Source organism: Triturus cristatus, chromosome 3_2, assembly GCF_964204655.1.
Source record: "Triturus cristatus chromosome 3_2, aTriCri1.1, whole genome shotgun sequence".
NCBI lineage: Eukaryota > Metazoa > Chordata > Amphibia > Caudata > Salamandridae > Triturus > Triturus cristatus.
In genome coordinates this window covers 80,568,820-80,587,106 of record NC_140584.1, presented here as the reverse complement: position 1 = coordinate 80,587,106, position 18,287 = coordinate 80,568,820, and positions in this window count along the sequence as shown.

Genomic DNA, 18,287 nt, shown 5'->3' with positions numbered 1-18,287 from the left:
TGTAAAGTCTAGTATCTTAACGTGGAATGTTAATGGTTTAAGAATACAAAAGCGCAGAAAAACCATATTTGAGTATCCAAAAAACTCAGCATGTGAAATCTTAATTTTACAAGAAACTCATCTGCTAAAACAAGAATGGGAAGATTTCACTAAAAATCTAAGGTGGATAGATACTTCAGTTTGTACGAACCAGACATGCAATATAAAAGGCGTAGCAATTATTTTTAAAAAATCCTTGAATCTCAGAGTAATTTCCTCTAGGGTAGATAACAAGGGAAGATGGGCAATAGTAGAAGTAATTCTACATCAAAAACAGCTCACTATAGTGGGATATTATGGCCCCAACTTAGATGACCCGGAGCATCTCCAGAACCTGTATACACAATTACTCGACTTTTCATCTCCCATAATCTGGGGGGGGGGACTTTAACATTACCATTGATCCAAAAACTGATAGATTTCCAGTTAAAAAGGGCATTTCTCTCCCAAAAATGAGGGAATGGCTGAGAATATCAATGAAAGATCTAGGACTCAGGGATGTTTGGAGTCTTAAAGGAGACCAATCATTAAGGTTTACTTTCCAAAATAAAAGATTGGGCCACTCTTCTAGAATCAACTTCTTCCTACTTGATAGTACCTTAGCGGCAAGGGTAGAAAAAGTGGAGCATCTCCCGGCACATCTTTCGGATCATTCAGCAGTCAAAATAGTCTTGAAATTAGAACAGTCTCCCATCCAGAGGAGATGGACGGTCGATAGATCCCTCTTCTTAGATCAATCCTTCATAAACCACCTAAAGTTAGAAACTACCCAGTTTTTTGAGCAGAATAGTGAAGGAATGAGCAGTCAGCTAGTTTGGGATACATACAAAGCAGTGGTGAGGGGTATTATTAAGAGCTTTGCTGTCTTTAAAAAGAAAACTGAGAGACAACTGCTAAACAGATTAGAAGAAGAAATAAGAGCGATTGACATACAGCTCCAAAGGTCCAATTCAGATTTAACAACCAGATCTCTTAGTCAGGAGAGGAAAGATAAAGAAACATCTTTAAGAGATTCTTTGGAGGCAAGGGTAAAAGAAAAGTGGGAGACGAGTAAACTTGCCCATCACGAATATGGTGAAGGTTGTGGTAAGCTACTCGCGTGGAAAATAAAATCGGACCAAGCTAGAAATAAAATCAAAGAACTTGTAGCAGGGAACCCTCCTACAAAAACCTTGGATGAAACAATCATTAAGGAGGAATTTGAGCAATTCTTTGGGGGCCTCTACTCTGAAGACTGCTTTCCCACAAAAGCACAGATAGATAGGTATTTAGAGAACCTGAATCTCCCGAGTATCTCTTCGGCCCAGAGCATAGAACTAAATGATGAAATCTCCGTAGAAGAAGTCACTCAGGTATTAAAAGAAATTAAAAAAGCAAAAGCGGCAGGCCCAGACTCCATCCCAAATGAATTATATATAGCTCTTCAGGAAACCTTATCACCCTACTTAACATCCCTCTTTAATGATATTTTTCTGGAAAAAAAGAGACAACCAACCTCATGGAATGAAGTAACAATAACACTAATCTTAAAACCAGAAAAAAATCCAGCCAAATGTGAATCTTACAGACCCATATCACTCTTAAATTGTGATTATAAAATCTATACACAGATTCTCACAAAGAGGCTGAGTAAATGTGTAGAGAATATCATCCATGAAGATCAAAAAGGCTTTATAAAAGGCAGGCAGCTACAAGACCTTACTCATCAACTCATAGGAGCAATAGACATTTCAGTCTATCAAAAGGCGCCCCTCTCTGTTATAACATTAGACGCGGCCAAAGCTTTTGACAGAGTCAACTGGGTCTTCTTACATGCCGTCTTAGAGAAATTCAAGTTAGGGGTCAATTTCCTGGAGGCCATAAGAAACATCTATAGCTCCCCTTCAGCTAAAATCTTAGTGAATGATAACCTGTCGGAAAAAATAGCTATTAAAAGAGGCACCAGACAAGGCTGTCCGCTCTCTCCCCTACTTTTTAATCTACATATAGAACCCCTTGCTCATTCTATCAGAAATAATTCAAGGATAAAAGCATTCTGCTACAAAAACTGGATCAAAAAGGTTGCATTATATGCTGACGATCTAATGATCTTCACTAACAACTCCGCTGAAGCAATCCCCGAAATTGAGCAAATGATCCAAGACTTTGGTTACATTTCAGGTTATCAGATAAATCAATCAAAATCAGAAATCCTGGAGTGGAACACTAGAAGCAACCTGCAGCTGGTGAAATCAAAGATCAGATACCTTGGGTTGGATATAGTCCAGGATATTGATGTGTTACTACAAATAAACTTTAACAGAGTCCTAACGGAAGTAAGGAAACTCTTGAAAACCTGGAGCGGGCTCCCCTTAACATTCTTAGGCAGATCTAACATCATCAAGATGGCCATTCTCCCAAAATTCACCTTTATTTTTAGCGCAATTCCCCTGGAATTCAATAAGTCTTCTATACTTAAACTACAGGGAGAACTAAACGGTTTTATATGGAACTCTAAATGCCCGAGAATAGCCTGGAAAAAACTAAGAAGAACAAAGACCCAAGGTGGTATAGCAAGTCCAGACATACTAGAGTATTGTAAGGCCTTTCAATTTAAACACACTAGGATACTCTTGCAAAACTGCGAGGTATATCCACCACACTTACAAGCGATGGTAGACACAGGAGGACACTTTCTATTTAAATTTGGTCATCAAAATGTTTTTTTAAAGATTAAACTGAAAATTCTCCTGTCGGCAGCTAAGTTATGGCTGCAAATCAGGAAAACTTTAAAGATCCCCTATTATAGTAAATACTCTCCAGTCTGGGATTCCCCCGGAACTCCGGACTGCCTCAAAGATCAATTGGCCTTACCGTTAAGGAGAGCTGGAATCCTGAACTGGGGGGAACTTATTCCAAATAACACATTGATTGGTTGGGATCTGTTAACATCTGCCACAGAAGCTCACCTATCAAAGTTTAAATATTACCAACTTTTGAGCTGGATAAACTCAATAACAGAACCATTTAAGGGTAACCAGCAACTGGCACTCAAGATGCTTGGAGTCGGTCTCCAGAAAAAAGAAGTCTCATTGTGGTACTGGTCTCTAATAACAGCTGGAGAAGAAAATTTTACGATTCCTGACTCGACCTGGGGGATCTCGCTGCCTACTACAGATCTTCAGGACATATGCCAAGTATCAATGGGGAAATGCTGGGGTATCATTCAGTCCGCCACACTAAGGAGAAATCACATTTTCACCATTCACAGAGCCTACTGGACTCCAAAAAAACTTTCAAAGTTCCAAAGTCATCAACAAGTGAAAAAATGTCCAAAATGCGGTGAAGATAAGGCAGATGATATACATATGTTCTGGCAGTGCCCCCATCTCGAAGACGTCTGGCTAAAAGTTGGTAAGACGCTGACGGACCTTCTTGGTCAACAAATAACTGTAAGTATGGAATTGGTAATCTTTGGGATCTTCAAAACAAATGTAAATACAAGTAATTTAGGTCTAAGACAGGAGAATCTACTTTTTGTATTAATTCTTTTAGCACGCAGAGAAATATGTATTAACTGGATTTGTACCACACCACCTAAACACTTGGATTGGTGGAAATCCATTGGTAGAGTGAACTGATTAGATAGAAGCGGAAAGCCCAGGAAAAAATACAACTTCTGGGAAATTTGGGAGCATTTCTCTAATTCTTGTGACTAAAGTCCAATGATTTAACCCAGGCAATACACTAAATAACTAAGGGTGGATGGCCTCCTCCGTTGTGTCTAGGTGATAACTGGCTTCCAGCTGCAAGGAAAAACTCTCCTTTGAAAGTATTCTGAGTTGCCCAGGACAGTTGAAATAGCAGCTCTGGTCTCCAATATCAAAACCTGCACAAGTATTGCAAAATGAGGACTTAAAAAAAAAAAGAAACAGCTCAAGCTCCAAAATACTGAGGTCTGCTTCATCTAAGTTGAGACCCCTATACAATAAAGCAACATGGGAGTCACCTAAGTCGTAGACAGACCAGTACTGGCGCAAGCTTCTACAGCTACTAGAAGAAAGGACGCCAGAACATTTTGGAGACTGGCAAACCACACTACAGGAGATAGGCCTCCCCAATATCCTCTAACATCTTGGGAAGGAGCATTGACTGCTTAACTTCAGGAAATGTTCGGGTCAGTTAAACTGCATTGGAGAAACCTGAAAGAGAAGCAATAAACACACATAAAGCCATCCTATTACATCAGGGTGGAGCGACAGAGCCCCTGGCCCCAAAGGCCTGCCACACTCCTTCTTCACCAGGTTATTCCCGACAGGATATGGAGAGACAAAATATTTTGTCAACATTTTGTTGGCTGAACTAACCAAATGGGCAGCGCAAGACTTACTGGGGTGAAGCAAACAGAGTGGCATATCAGCAAGGGACTGCTATAATTATCGCTCAGCGCTTTTAGCGCGAGAATAATTATCGCAGGCTAACGCTGGATTCTATCGTGGAGATAGCGTGCTATCAGCAACGCTTATCTCCCAAGGGATAGGAATCCATGCGTTAGCTGGAAAACGGTGTGATTATCGCTGTATTTCCGACCGGCGATACCCTGCTGATAGGGCAGGGCGGTCTTAGCCATGTAATCCATCTCCCATTGTATTACATGGCTAAGTCAGATTACAAGCAGGCGTAAGGAAAGTAGCGATAACTGTGGTTAGCGCTACTTGTCTTATCGCTCTGCTTGCTTGCGTGCAGCTTGATAATTGGAGAACTGTCGGTTAGCGACATTTCTCCAGTTATTTTGGCACGGAACGCCCATGCTGATGAGGCAATGAAATTATCACCGCTTTTCGCCCGAAAACTGAGGCAAAAGCGGCGATAATTTCATAGCGGTGCCTTGCTGATATGCCCCAGGGTTAGTTAAGAACACAGGCACAGTCACAAATATCGTAATGCTTACCCTACTAATTGATAAAAAAACAGATCTCATTCTCAGAACCTTCACCTCTGTTTCATGGATTTTCGCTCCACCTTTGATGTGATACAGTGTAACTATCTTTGGCATAAGCTTCTGAGCTGGGGAATTTCTCCAACACACCTCAAAGGCATCCAACTACTATACACTAACACATGGGCACGGTTAAGACTGGGCACTGGGACAACCGCTTCAAGAAAAATATATAAGAGCAACTGTCTGAAACAAGAAACTCTCCTTGACCCATTCCTGTTCAATTTCTACCTAGCAGAACTGACAACAATCCTTAATAAAGTTCATTCACATGCCCCAACACTGGGTTTAATGCTTCTCACATGCTGTACACCGACGATGTAGTACTGATCAGCTACACGAAGGCTGGCCTGCAAAGGCTAATAAATGCCGCAGCAAAATAAGCAGCAAAGCATGGGCTCCAAGTTAACCTCAACAAAACATTGTAAATTAGTACAAGAAGATTTTCACCACCAACGTTCCATCTAGAAGACTCATCCTTCGAATCAGTAACAGAGTACAAGTATTTGGGGGTAATCTTTTACTCAAGAGGCTCATTTATCAAGCACTGTGGCTCAATTCAAAGAAAAAATAATACCTTAATGTTAGCTTTCTGCTCACTAAGAAACACTTTATAAGGCTTGTCTCTACAACCATTACTGTAAGTCATGCCCAAAACATGTACCTTTAATAGCATATGGAGCAGAAGCCCTGAGGCAGACAAATTATTTGAAAGTGCAATGGTTGGCACTTATCGGCGTATGCTTAGACTCCGATGGCATACTTCACCAGCCCAAATAAGATTATATTTGAATTATGGAGGCAGAACCTAACCAGCCTTGGTGCTTACTTAAAAACCTGCTACATATTAAATAATGAGTCAAGAGGCACACTAAGCAATGTTCTGTGGAATGCTATGAATATATGAACCTAGCTTTAACAACATTGCAGGCTGAGCCACTCTGGGCCTTTTCTCTCTCTTATGCTGCCTTCAGCAGAGCCATCAGTTCAGCAGATAAGAAGCGTTCTTCCCTTACTGACAAAAAGATCACATGCATGGATGACAATAGGCTCAATTGGCCTCCTCAAGTCACAACCATTCTTAAGAGAACTGTTTGGGCTAAGGCAAAGCTTGACTTGCTGAGTTACCTGCGAGGCAGCATTAACACCTTCTGCAATTATCCCGCTTGGCTGAGACAAACCAGGGTGACCGCATGCTGGCTGTGCCAACACGCAAAGGAATATATTTGCTACATTGTCTGCACATGACCTGCACTGAAGGCAGAGCAAAAGAGACTTTTGAAACACCATGTCCTAAGAATGGAATTCACACGTGCCGACATGCTGTAATAGTCTGTCTACAAGGAGAGGATTTATTGCTCTGTGGAAAGATCTTGAAATGTATGTCACTGGCAGAAAGAGAAATGGCTAAATAAGATCAGCAGTGACAGGACGCAATTGTTATCATCAATATACAAATTGCACTTTGTTTATCTTTATCCATGTATTTTATAATCTGTAAATGCAATAAGCACTTCACTTAGTGAGTGTCTAAAACCATGGGTACAATTTTCAGTGTTAGATGCTTGCACTCCGCTTAATTTTATCTTTGTACTGTTGCTTGCTAACGCACCAAGCACTTTCATCCAGAGAGCATTTAGGTTCGCGGATACACAACTGGGATTGATTACACCCCTTGAGTGTACTTTGGCTTCTCAAAATCAATACTATACAGTGGTGCGTCCATTAGGGCGCTGGGGCGTTGACCCACAAGCCGCCCACGCCCGCAGCTCCGTCGGCGGCTCTGACTGAAGTAAACTGACAATGCATGTCAGTAAGCATGACGCTGGACTGCCCACCCCCTTCTGAAGGGGGTGGGCGGTCCGGCGTCATGCTAACTCACCTGACTGACATTATTGTCAGGCCAGGGGGTGGCGCGGAGTGCACAGCAGGCAGCAGCACAAGTGTGCATGCTGGGTTTAGGTTGGAGAATTTTTCCGACCAGCCCAGTCATGCGCACTAGGCTGGCGGCTGCGCATTAGGAGAGCGAGGGTTGATCAACGCCGCAACACTCAGTCTCCTAATGGGCAGGCGGGCGGTGAGTATCCCTGCTAAGCCTAAGCCAATCCTGGCACTGCTGGAGCAGCGTCAGTATTGGTTGAAAGGGTTTGCCACTCCAGTGACGCGGCTGTTCCTGTAGAAGACGTAACGCTGAAGGCGCCAACGTGAGACCCCGGCCCAGGAGCAGTCAGAGGTGGAGCGGACACAGTCAGGTAAGTTTTCTTTATTTTTTATTTATTTGAATCTCCCCACCTCGCGTATATTGGGAGCGCGAGCCGCGACTGCCTGTGCCTTTCCAGGCTCGGGATTGGGTTTTAGCCTCATCGTTGAACAGTGTCATGCATTTTCACTTAGCTCCTCGTGCCAGTGAATATTCTTCAATGCGCTGTGATGTGTTTTGGTTGAAGTTTCACTTTCTTTTAAAGCGCTCTCTCATGCATATAACGTGAATGACTGGTAGACTCTTTGGCACGTACAGCATTCCTCTGTTCTGACTGCATCCTGTGTGCGCACAAAGACCACTTCTTCTAAAAGATGTTAGCCCCTCAGGGCACAGAGCTACCCACCGACTGATAATGTTTGTTGGGAGACTTTTAGCCTATCGGTAGCCTGGACACAGCTGCTATTCTCTTCCCAATGAAGCAAGCATGAGGCAGTGCTAGTGAGGTTTATATTGTCATCAGGGCTGTGTCTACAGAGCAAGATTTCTCCATAAAATGTACATCATGATCACTCCTTACTCCCTTCTGAATAATAACTTCTTAAAGACTGGAAGCAAGGAGAAAAGCTGAAAATCATGTACGATCTGTGAGCAGAGAATGGGCAAAAATAGGCAGACTTAAGGGGTTGTACCTGTATTGACTGTTTATCAGTGCACAATTTTATAAAACGTGCAATATGTTGATGGAAAAGTAATGGTTGTATTATTTAAACATATTTTAATGCCTCATACCCCTAACTACTTCCTGGCTTTTAGAATGCAGCGTGGTGTTTCAGAGGTACAAGCTTGAACATTTGAGATGGAAGGGGGAGGAGGCTGAGTGTCTATTTGTCTGCATTATAATTCCTATTATAAGATCCGTTTGGGTATCTCTGCTTTACAGTTTCAAGACTGAGATGTGTCTGCTTGTTAGTTGTGTATTTGTCTGTCTACTTGGCAATCCCCAGTAGAGAGGGTTGTGTACACCTGTGAGTGAGCATGGATCTCTGTGGAGCTGGGTGAAGGTACAAGAGCTAAGCTGTGTGAAGTGAGGGGAGGGTAGGTGCAGTGACCGATCTATGTTTATTAGGCCCAGCACAAATTGCTTTATTAACCTTCCTGCTTCCTCAAATTTGCTTAAAAATGCACCGTTTGTCCACTCTTTTTTCAAAATTTTCTTGGGGGGAGAACCCCCCCAAATCGTCCGTAGGTTGTTCGGGCTCGCTCGCCGCAGTGCAGTACGACAATAATGTTACGCCTCACCACTTTCAAATGTCACCAGCCACCACTGGTACTATTTCCAGCCAAATGTATCAAGCACTTTAACTTAGCGAGTCTTTTTGATAATGGTCTTGATGTTTTTCGATCTTTCTTTCAATTACACCCTGACCACTTAGATTAGCATTTTAACACCCTTGCTAATGCACTAAGCACCTTAATCCTTAAAACCACTGTCAACCCGGCCTCTGCACTAATCTTAGGTATACATCATAATGCATGAATAGTATGAACAAATAGTCGTAGATGGGGACAGGAGTACTGGGACTGAGGAGTGCACTAAGTCCTTTAACGTAAAGAGCCTTTAAGATCTTGGTAACAAACCGCTCTGACTATGTTTTTGATTGCACATAGCCACCCTAGCTGAGCACTTCACAGATCAGCTAAACTTGAGATATTCATTTCATCGCTACATCCTAATGCAATAAAAGTAAGAACTAGCTTATAACTGCTGATGACTGGGACATGCATTGTGGGACTGAGGAGTTACAACATATGGAAAGTCGTCCTTTTATTGAGGCTTTTAATCAACGAGATGACTGATTTTGCTTGTTTTTAATTGTGAGTTATAATTAACTGAACAATAAAATTATTCATTCATACATTCATTCATTCATTTATTCCATAAGTCTTGAAGTGAGAGATCCGGCTTCAAGCACCCCTCCAGCAACCGGTCCTTCCGCATTGCCCCATCGTAATTACTAGTATCTTTTAGACCGTTTCATTGTCTAGTGTTTTATGCTTGATTCTTATTTCAGTTGCACTGAGCCGCGAACAATACTTTTGGTCAGACATCAGTATATACACAAGCTACATATAGCAAGTGCATCTCATCAGTTCCTCTGATACAGAACTAAGTAAGGCAATCCATAGTTGCTGAGTCTTCATGAAAAATTGCCTCTGCAGATACTGGTAGGAAACTTTGCTCAACATTTTTAAACCTGTGAGGGTTGTGTTCTGCAAAGCCCAGGTAAAAAAAAGTTTTTTCTTTTAGGCCCTAGTCTACTGGCATGTGCTTCACTACATTGCACAAACAATCCTCATGTTGCTCATGTTAATATGCTCAAAGGTCTCTAACACATGTAAAGTCACATTTACATTAAAATGCCAAAAGGCTATGCCACCCATGGTATAGGGGCACACCAACCCCTAGGAATTAGTTCATTCTGAGGATGTATTTCTTAAGGCTCAGATAAGTGTGGACCAAGCACACCAGTTATTTCCAAGAGTGGAATTAGGCTGGAGCGCTATTCGCTCTACCATTACATTGCATCCCTCACAATTTTGGGCAAAGCTCTATGCAAATCCTGAGGTTGGCGTCATAAAAAAAGAAAAAGGAGAACGGGGGATTTAAGGTAACTGACAGTGCCCGAAGGGCTGGTCTGACAAATCAGTGAAGGGGCTGTTTTCTGTCTGTTCGTGGGCCTATTTTATGATCTGGTGGGCTACTTTTACTGTGGATTTCTCTGACATCACAAACATTGCATGCAGCAAGCACGGATGCATTCAGCGTCTCATATCTTGCACAACACCTAAACAGCGTGCCTTTACAAGTTTAAAACTACCCGGATTTCCAAACATGAGCCACTTTTTTAACTAACTGATTCGCTAATGAACATTTTATATGTGTATGCCCTGTTAATGAGTCACTGCATTTCAAGCTGGTAAAACCCGTCCCGTTCAACTATAAACTAAAAAAAAAAATTGGCGTTTTAAGAGTTTCACATTCCAAAATTACTCAAGAACTATAGAGAGATTGGTAGCTGGAAAGAAACTTAGAACTACTAATGGTAATCTTGCTGTTCATGTTGTATTTTGATTCTGCTGCTAACAACTGTAGAACAACCGTTTTGTTTTAGGTTTGTCTTAACGATTGGTGCTTGCCAGCCGCATTTATTCGCGCCAAGCCTTTTTCAAGAAGAATTGATGGCTTTGCCACTGTTTGAGTCAGAGAATGATGCAAGTCATTCTTCTGGCGTGGAGTTTAGTGTTGCACCCTGCTACTGTGGCGTCTGCTATTTTCATTGGTGGTGCTGTTACAGGGTGGCCTGATTTTGAATACCAAAAACCTGGACATTTAGCAAACATAGAAGAAAGCCTACACTGTTACATCAGCCGAGAGCCACAAAATGACTTAAATGCCCAGGCATCAACATGGAAACATAGCCTAGAGACACTAAGGATTAAAAGAGGAACGTCATGGATGTTAAATTGTGTTCTGATACGAACTCCCAACTCGTCCTGCCTTTAAGCACATAAAAACCTGACTCCCTCTGTTTTCCGTCGATTCTCTCTAAAAACCGGGACATGAGCTAAGTTTGTCAAAATCTGTTTGGACGACTGATGGGAAGCTGGGGCTGTCCCGGTAAATCAGGGATGCCTGATCACCCTATGCTGTTTGTAATGAATATGAATCCCATCTTAACTGAAAGCATTGGAGGCAGAAATTTACTGTAACTGCATGTATGCATTTCAGTAACAATACAGTCTGCTTCACCATAATATGCCAACAATTTCAATTTAGAAAATTATAGGGTACACATTGTGTGAATGTATAGAGTATTTAAGATAATCTCTTAATGTTCAATCTTGAAATGGGGGCAGATACTGCGTTATTTTAGTGCAGAGATTTATCAAAAAGGCATTTCCTCAATCAGTTTGGATACTATGTTTAACAAGCATTTGCAATGCAATCGGTCTGGCATTGGGACCTTAGAAGTATTTAGTGATGCTGTGGGATCACTCCAGAGGGTAGATAGGGGGTAAGTAGAGGATAGAGGGCATCTTCCCAGGCTTTTAAGGAGATAAGGAGAGGTACTGGCTCCAAAAGGTCAAGATATTTACTGTATATCAGCTTTCCACTATACAAGGCACTTTCAGCCAAGATCGCAGGGTGGTTGAGGACATTCTACACAACACAGCAAGGGGCTGTGGTAGCTGAGGGCCCATAGCAGTCAGAAACCGGCTGGCAAAGAGCAAATGTACATTCTCCCAGCCCAACCTACGTGCAGAGCTCTGGGGCAGGGTCTCATGGACAGTGTGCATCAATAGTGTCACGTACACAGGAGGATGGCAAAGATGACAACTGGAACCTGGACACAAACCTCCACAATGTGAGAGACTCACCGTCCTCAAGAGGACATCATTTACCCTGCGGCACAGAGCTAACAAGTTACATACCACAAACAACAGAACACAAGGCCCAGCTATGGTGGGGACTGGATGGATTTTACATGGACCTGACATTCACACCCGTTCTCTACCAGGGCTACAGACAAAAAGGTCAATGATGCTGGGTCCATGATCAAGTATTGCCAGCATTCAGTTACCACATAGCTTTGTGGGGTGATGGGGGGAGGGAAGTAGCCCCATCGACTATAATTAGGGCGGTAGACTTTAAAACAGCCCTTAAAAAACAAAACACACCAAATGAAACACCTCCAGTGACTCACTGTTTGGCAACCAAATTGAATGACAACACAGAGGAGGATAGAAAAAAATCTAACAGGTGTAGGTCAGGATAGCAGTGTAGCCCTGCCAGCCATACTGTGTACTCACACATGGGGCACCACAAACCACGGGACCCACCGGCACCTCCTCTTCTGTTAATCTGTTGAGGAAAAACTCACCCGAAGTTTGCTCCTTCAGGGAACTCAAAGCGGGCTCAAGGCGGGTTTAGGATTCGCCTTGTATCCAAATCTCCAGTGCCAACACCTCGTTCTCCTATGGCTGCTTTGGTGGCAAATGGAGAGGCAAGGGAGTGGTAAGATGCGAGGCAATATGAGGCAAACCACAGATTACAGCTGTAGATGGCCGATGGCAGGTGGCAATGGCGGGGAGCAGATGAAGTGAATAAGTGAATAAAGGGGGGCAAGCGGGCACACTTTGAGTGGTTTAGGCTGCACCCGATCTAATCGGGCCACCTCCGCAATCTGACCAAAGGCACTCACTCACTGCGGCCGCCCACTAATGCGGCTGCGCTTGCCGTTCCAGTGCGGGGTTTCCAGCTGGTTCTGCAGAGATGGTAACAGAGCTCACAAGTGCGGTCGAGGAGCCGCTTGACACCGCTTGAAGCTGCGGCGCCCCCCCCGCACCAACCAGAGGACTCGGTATTCAGCTCAGGTGTTCTTTACAGGGCCGAGCTGCTCCTGCTCCAGATCAAACTATTTACAGTGGTCGAAGTGGGGGAAAAAAAGTAGGGGAACTGTGGGCAGAGACTCAGGGGGCGAGAATAACCCAAGGATTGGATTAGTGGGCGGAGTCGGAGGTGTGGCTAGAAATAGCAAAACATACCAATTTTTGAACGTTTGGCATTTCACTGACCAGTTACAGCTTATAACGTTATTTAATTCAAAGAATCAATAAACATGTTTATTTGAGGTTTAATATATAAGTTGTTTATATTTAATTCATTTACAATGTGGGACATGTTTCCAATCACAGAATATTCCAAATACGCTTATAAGTGGAATCATAAGCCATTTGTCTCCGAGCCATGCAGTTTCTTTCATCTGCACTTCTCCTCCCTTTTTCTAACCATTTCTGAACATAAAATTCAGGTTTAAATTCTATGACAGGTGGCCCCACGATATTTATGAACATTGTAGAAGACAGACGATTGATTGATATTCTGTTCCGCAGTGGTGTGAGCACATCATTCATTACACTAAAGCCCCGTTCACATTCAGCAGTTGAGGTACAAAAGGTGTTTATAATGTGCATTAATGGTTTCAGGCTTTCAGAGATGCAATTTTTATTTTGTTTGTACTCTCTGAAACCAAGGATGTACTGCCTGGTATCAAATACATGCAACCTGCTACAAAGGTTTTGTAATTCTCCCTCACCGTATAAGATGTCTACTGGATCTGGCCAATAAACTGGTTGTAGGAGTTTCATTCTATGTACTAACTCTTTGTATTCTATTTCATCATTGTTTGTGGTTGTGCATCTAGAAACATTTGATGCATTAGACATTGTCATCCTTTTTCGCAGGTTATTTGCTAAGCTCCTAAAGAACTGTGCCCTATTGATGCTAACACAGCCTTTGTTCTGTTGCAGTCCTACACCAGCAAACTGCATCCGTTCAGCAGCTTCTAATGCAGTTGTAGCAAACAAAGGGCCCAGGTGCATCAGCCATTGATTCAAACACTAAAATCTGCATCTGTATTGAACGATCGGCCTCATATATGGTCATATCACGCCGCTGCAGCCTTCTGGATAGGTCACCCAATTCTGTGAGAGCATCATATAAAATGCCCATATTTTCAACAAACACCAGGGAGGTTAATAAACGGTTTAAACCAGCATATTTCCTCTGCTCAATGTCACTCCTCGTTGAGTCTTCGGAAGATTCCATGAAATGTTTAATAAGTCCTTTGTAGTAATTCCAAACAGCTCTCAAAGATCTTTCACTTGAGGACACCCAACGTACATCTAGCACCTTTCCAATTGCCAGAAGTCTTACTTCTACCTCCAGAGCACATTCCCAAGCTCTCTCTGATTTTTCGGAGAGGCATGGTAGGTGGTATATAGTTTATCAAAAAAAAATTTGAGCTGATTAATGCCTGCGACTTCTTTACAAACATCACCCACAGCAAGCTCCAGCTTGTGGTTAGCACAGTGCCATACTCTCAACTGTGGATATTTCAGTTTCAGAAGAGTTGCCACACCGGATTTCCTACCTATCATATTGGAAGCACCATCTGTTACAAGCTGAACCAAATGACTTTTTAAATACTCATCAGTAAAACCGTGTCTCTCTAAGCATGCAAGTAAGGTATCTAAGATTAGATCTGCTGCTGTGCTTGGCAACTCAACAAGGTCCAAGAAAAAGGTCAGTGGCTCATTGTGTTTATCAATACATGCTCTTACACAGATAATTAGTCTGGTCAATTTACTATTTGTGAGCTTAGGGACATATTTATGGGAATGGTGGCGCAGGGCAGCACAGCAAGTTACTTTGCTGCGCTGCCCTGCGTCACAGGGAAAGGGCGGGAATGTGCCGTATTTATCCAATATGGTGCATTCCGGTCTTTTCCCCCTGCACTGGCGCCATTTCGACAGCCTAGCTTCAACGCAGGCACACTTGCCCCATGGTGCAAGGGTGCCTCCTTTGCATGCAGGATTGTTTTTGTGCAGGAAGGGGCACCTTCCTGTACAAAAACAATCTTGAGAGGCTTTTTCATCTTTCTATGTGGGCTGCAGAATAAAGCACAGTTTGAAAGAGGAAAAAGCAAGGAGAAATAAAGATATTTCTCCTAGTTATGCCTCCTCTGGGGCAGCGCAAGATTTTGCCGCATTCCCAGGATTACAAGTCCTTGTTACCTTAACGCTTTTACTCTCGTTCAGAAATCAATGAGTATTTTTTGTCTCAAACATTGAGGACATGAATATAGGGCTCCTCCTGTACACATGTGTTAAGCAGGGCTCAGAGACAAAGGAAGTCTTCAAGAGAATCTGATCTGACTCACGGAAACCCACAAGGGCTCCTTCTTATCCACAAATTGTGCACTCTTGATTGTCAGCGCCAGGATGCCTGTTAGGTGAGAGTGCGCTTTACAAGTGAGATAAATAAATAAATAATTCTTATTCATGTCAGCCAGCTAGCTGCTCAAACATAGTATAGCACATATGTATTCAAGTGTCCTGCAAAGAAGAATGAGTGCGAGTAAGTAAATGTGGGTGTGAATGATTGAGTGCCTGAATGTAACTGAGCATGAGTGAAAGAGTGTATGTCGATGAAAGTGAGAGAAAGTGAGTGAGAAGGAGTCCCGTAGAGTAACTGAAACTGTAAGTTAGAATGAGGTAATCAGAGTAGGAAAAAGTGGTGAGACTGATTGAGTGAGAATGTGATACCGAATGTTGAAGAGTGAGTGCAAGTGAGCAATTTTGAGTAAAAGGGAAAGTGAATGAGAATGAATAATGGGGGTAGTGAGCCTGAGTGAGAGAACATGTGAGCAAGCAGGACAAAACACAGGCCTTGGCAAAGTGGAGGTAAATATTTACTTATGGGAGGAACATATTGTGCATCTTGAAAAAAAATGTGGTCAACTCCTGGGGATGTTGTCTTGGCACAGTAATGGCTTTTGAGAGAATTTGTGTAAAAATGGGGTGTTGAAAATAAAATGCAGTATTTGACCCTATAGTTTTTTTTTCAAAATTATCTTGGGAGTAGCAACACCCAGACTGCAAATCCTCCGGGCCCTCCTTTATCTCTTCTTAGTCTTACAAGGCCCAGTAAATCGCACTCTTTTCCAAATCTCTTTCTAAATATTATCACTCTCAAAAACTGTTTTTTCTATGTAATTTTCCTTTGATGGGAAGAGGAGGTTTCTGAGGTGGTAGTATCAGGCAAGTGACACTACTTGGGCTCCCTCTGTTCGAGCCTTCATGGAGGATCCCTCTTCATTGCTACCTCCACCTGACCCCAGACTCCGCAACGCACTCCCTTACAGGCTTGATTATCCACTACTCCTCTCCAGTGCACCTTATCTCACAGCTGACCATGGGCCCCAGCCCCATATCAGGCACCATCGGGCTCCACTTTCATTTTTCCCGGTAAAAACATTAGTAAAATCACCTTCAAACTTAAAACATTGAATATAGCAGTAAATACAATTAGCACACACTTTAAAGTATGTTCCACAGTAGCCCTTATGACCCGACTGCTAATTAAATAAACAAAAACAGAAAGGCCATGACAAGGCCGGCTTTAGCGCTGATGTGAAAGTCTTTTTTGGCGCCACACCAATAATCACTGCCATACGCCACAAGTGCTCCTCATCTCCCCATAGCCCCTCCCCCTCGTGACCTCCTCCTCGGATTCCCTCACTGCCACCCTCCACCAGTGCCCCTCATTTCGCTGTAGCCCCTCCCCCTCATGACCTTCTCCTCAGAATCCCTCACTACCATCCTCCAGCAGTGCCCCTCATCTCTCCCTAGCTCCCCCCCTCCCCCCCATGACCTCTTCTTCGGATTCCCTCACTGCCACCCTCCAACAGGGCCCCTCATCGCTCCATAGCCACTCCCACTACCTCCTCCTCGGATTCCCTCACTGCCACCCTCCAACAGTGCCCCTCATCTTTATGTAGCCCCTCTCTCATATGCAATTCATTTGTTGTGTAGCGCTACTCAAATCAGTGTAGTGTGTGTCAGTACTTTACACCACGCACACATTATACAGAGACAACGAATCATACAAGTATGTAAATCAGCCTACAGGGAATGTCACATAAGCCAATGAGGATTACAAGGTGTATGAATCACATGTCATCCATACTGGTGGGCAGTTATTTTAAGAGGGTTTGGTCTGGAGAAGCACAAACTCAGGATTTAAAGAGTACTCCAGTGGTTAGGGGTTGGCTTTACTGATAAAAATGTATATCTGACCAAACATGCTCATTTTAGCAACATTAGAATAATGAAAGACTGGGGAAGTTCTAACTATATCACAAAACAAAAAACGCGAAGTTCTAACTATATCATTCAGGTTTGCATACAGCTCTTTGATGACAGTTCATTGGTCACTGTCCTAGGTTAGGATTGTAACTTCTGAACTGCAAGTAACACAAGGATCTCTTGTCACAATGACAATAACCCACTGACCTTCCACATAAAATACAGTTCATCTGCACTTAACTACTAACAGAGAAATTATTGCTCTCCAGCAGGATCATTAATCCCCAGCGTTATCTGGGCATTTTTTTATTGTCCTATTGTTGTCCTGCATCAGCCATGATAACGATAAAAACGGATTAAATGAAGCACACACAAAGTACATGTCCTGCTGCGCCTGTGTAGAATTTAAAAAGAAAAACAAAAATTGACACATTCTCCTACCTACTCCATTAGTCAATCTTAGTGTCGCAGCCTGAAGTGATAAGCAGCTGCAGGGATTGGGAAAGGTGAATCGAAATAAACAAACTTCTTTTCTCCTGCGCTGCATAGCATATCCACGCAGCAGGACAGACGGCAAAGGTTACCTTTGTCAAAGAAAGGATTTGTCGCCTTTCGCCATGCCCCTGTTGGAGATGAAGGGGTGAAAAAATAAACAAAGCCTCGTTAACATGTAAATGGTCTTTTAAAGACCTGTGAAGTACTCAGGTACGGCTGCGATAATCTCTGAAACGGTCTGTGTGTGAAGCACTTTGAGCCCCTTGGCGCCTACCTTAAAGCCCTTACTAGAACCGGGTCTGAATTAGGGCAGTCCCGGGACGCTTTTTTTAAATCAAGAAGTAGGGGAACGGACTAGCATAATTTTTAAAAGTAGGGGCACGCCGTGCCCTTCCGTTCCCCCCCACTTCTAACACTGACTATTTACCGCTGCTAGCCGCAGCCGCCGTCACCACAATCTCTCTCTCTCTGCTTGTCGACATCCCTACGCATGAATCCACCACTAGGCCCATTATAAAAACTCACCACCCACTACTGAACATGAAATATAAATGATCCCTCCAGTACTTAAGTTCAGTATCAGGAGGTGGGTGACCTCAAAAACACACTGTACACTTGCATTCCCCTCTCCCAGAAAATAAATACTAACACATACCCACGAACCCACCACTCAGCTCTAGTGATGAATTCAGAGCTACACCCCATACATTTTTTTTATTACTTTTCACTTTCAAAAACCTTTATTGAGAATTAAACACTGCAGTTACACGATTGCACGGTGTCAAAATAACATGCACAGCTATACGATAGGGAATAGCAAAGGTTACCTCATACATGTACCACTGAAAAGCAATACAAATG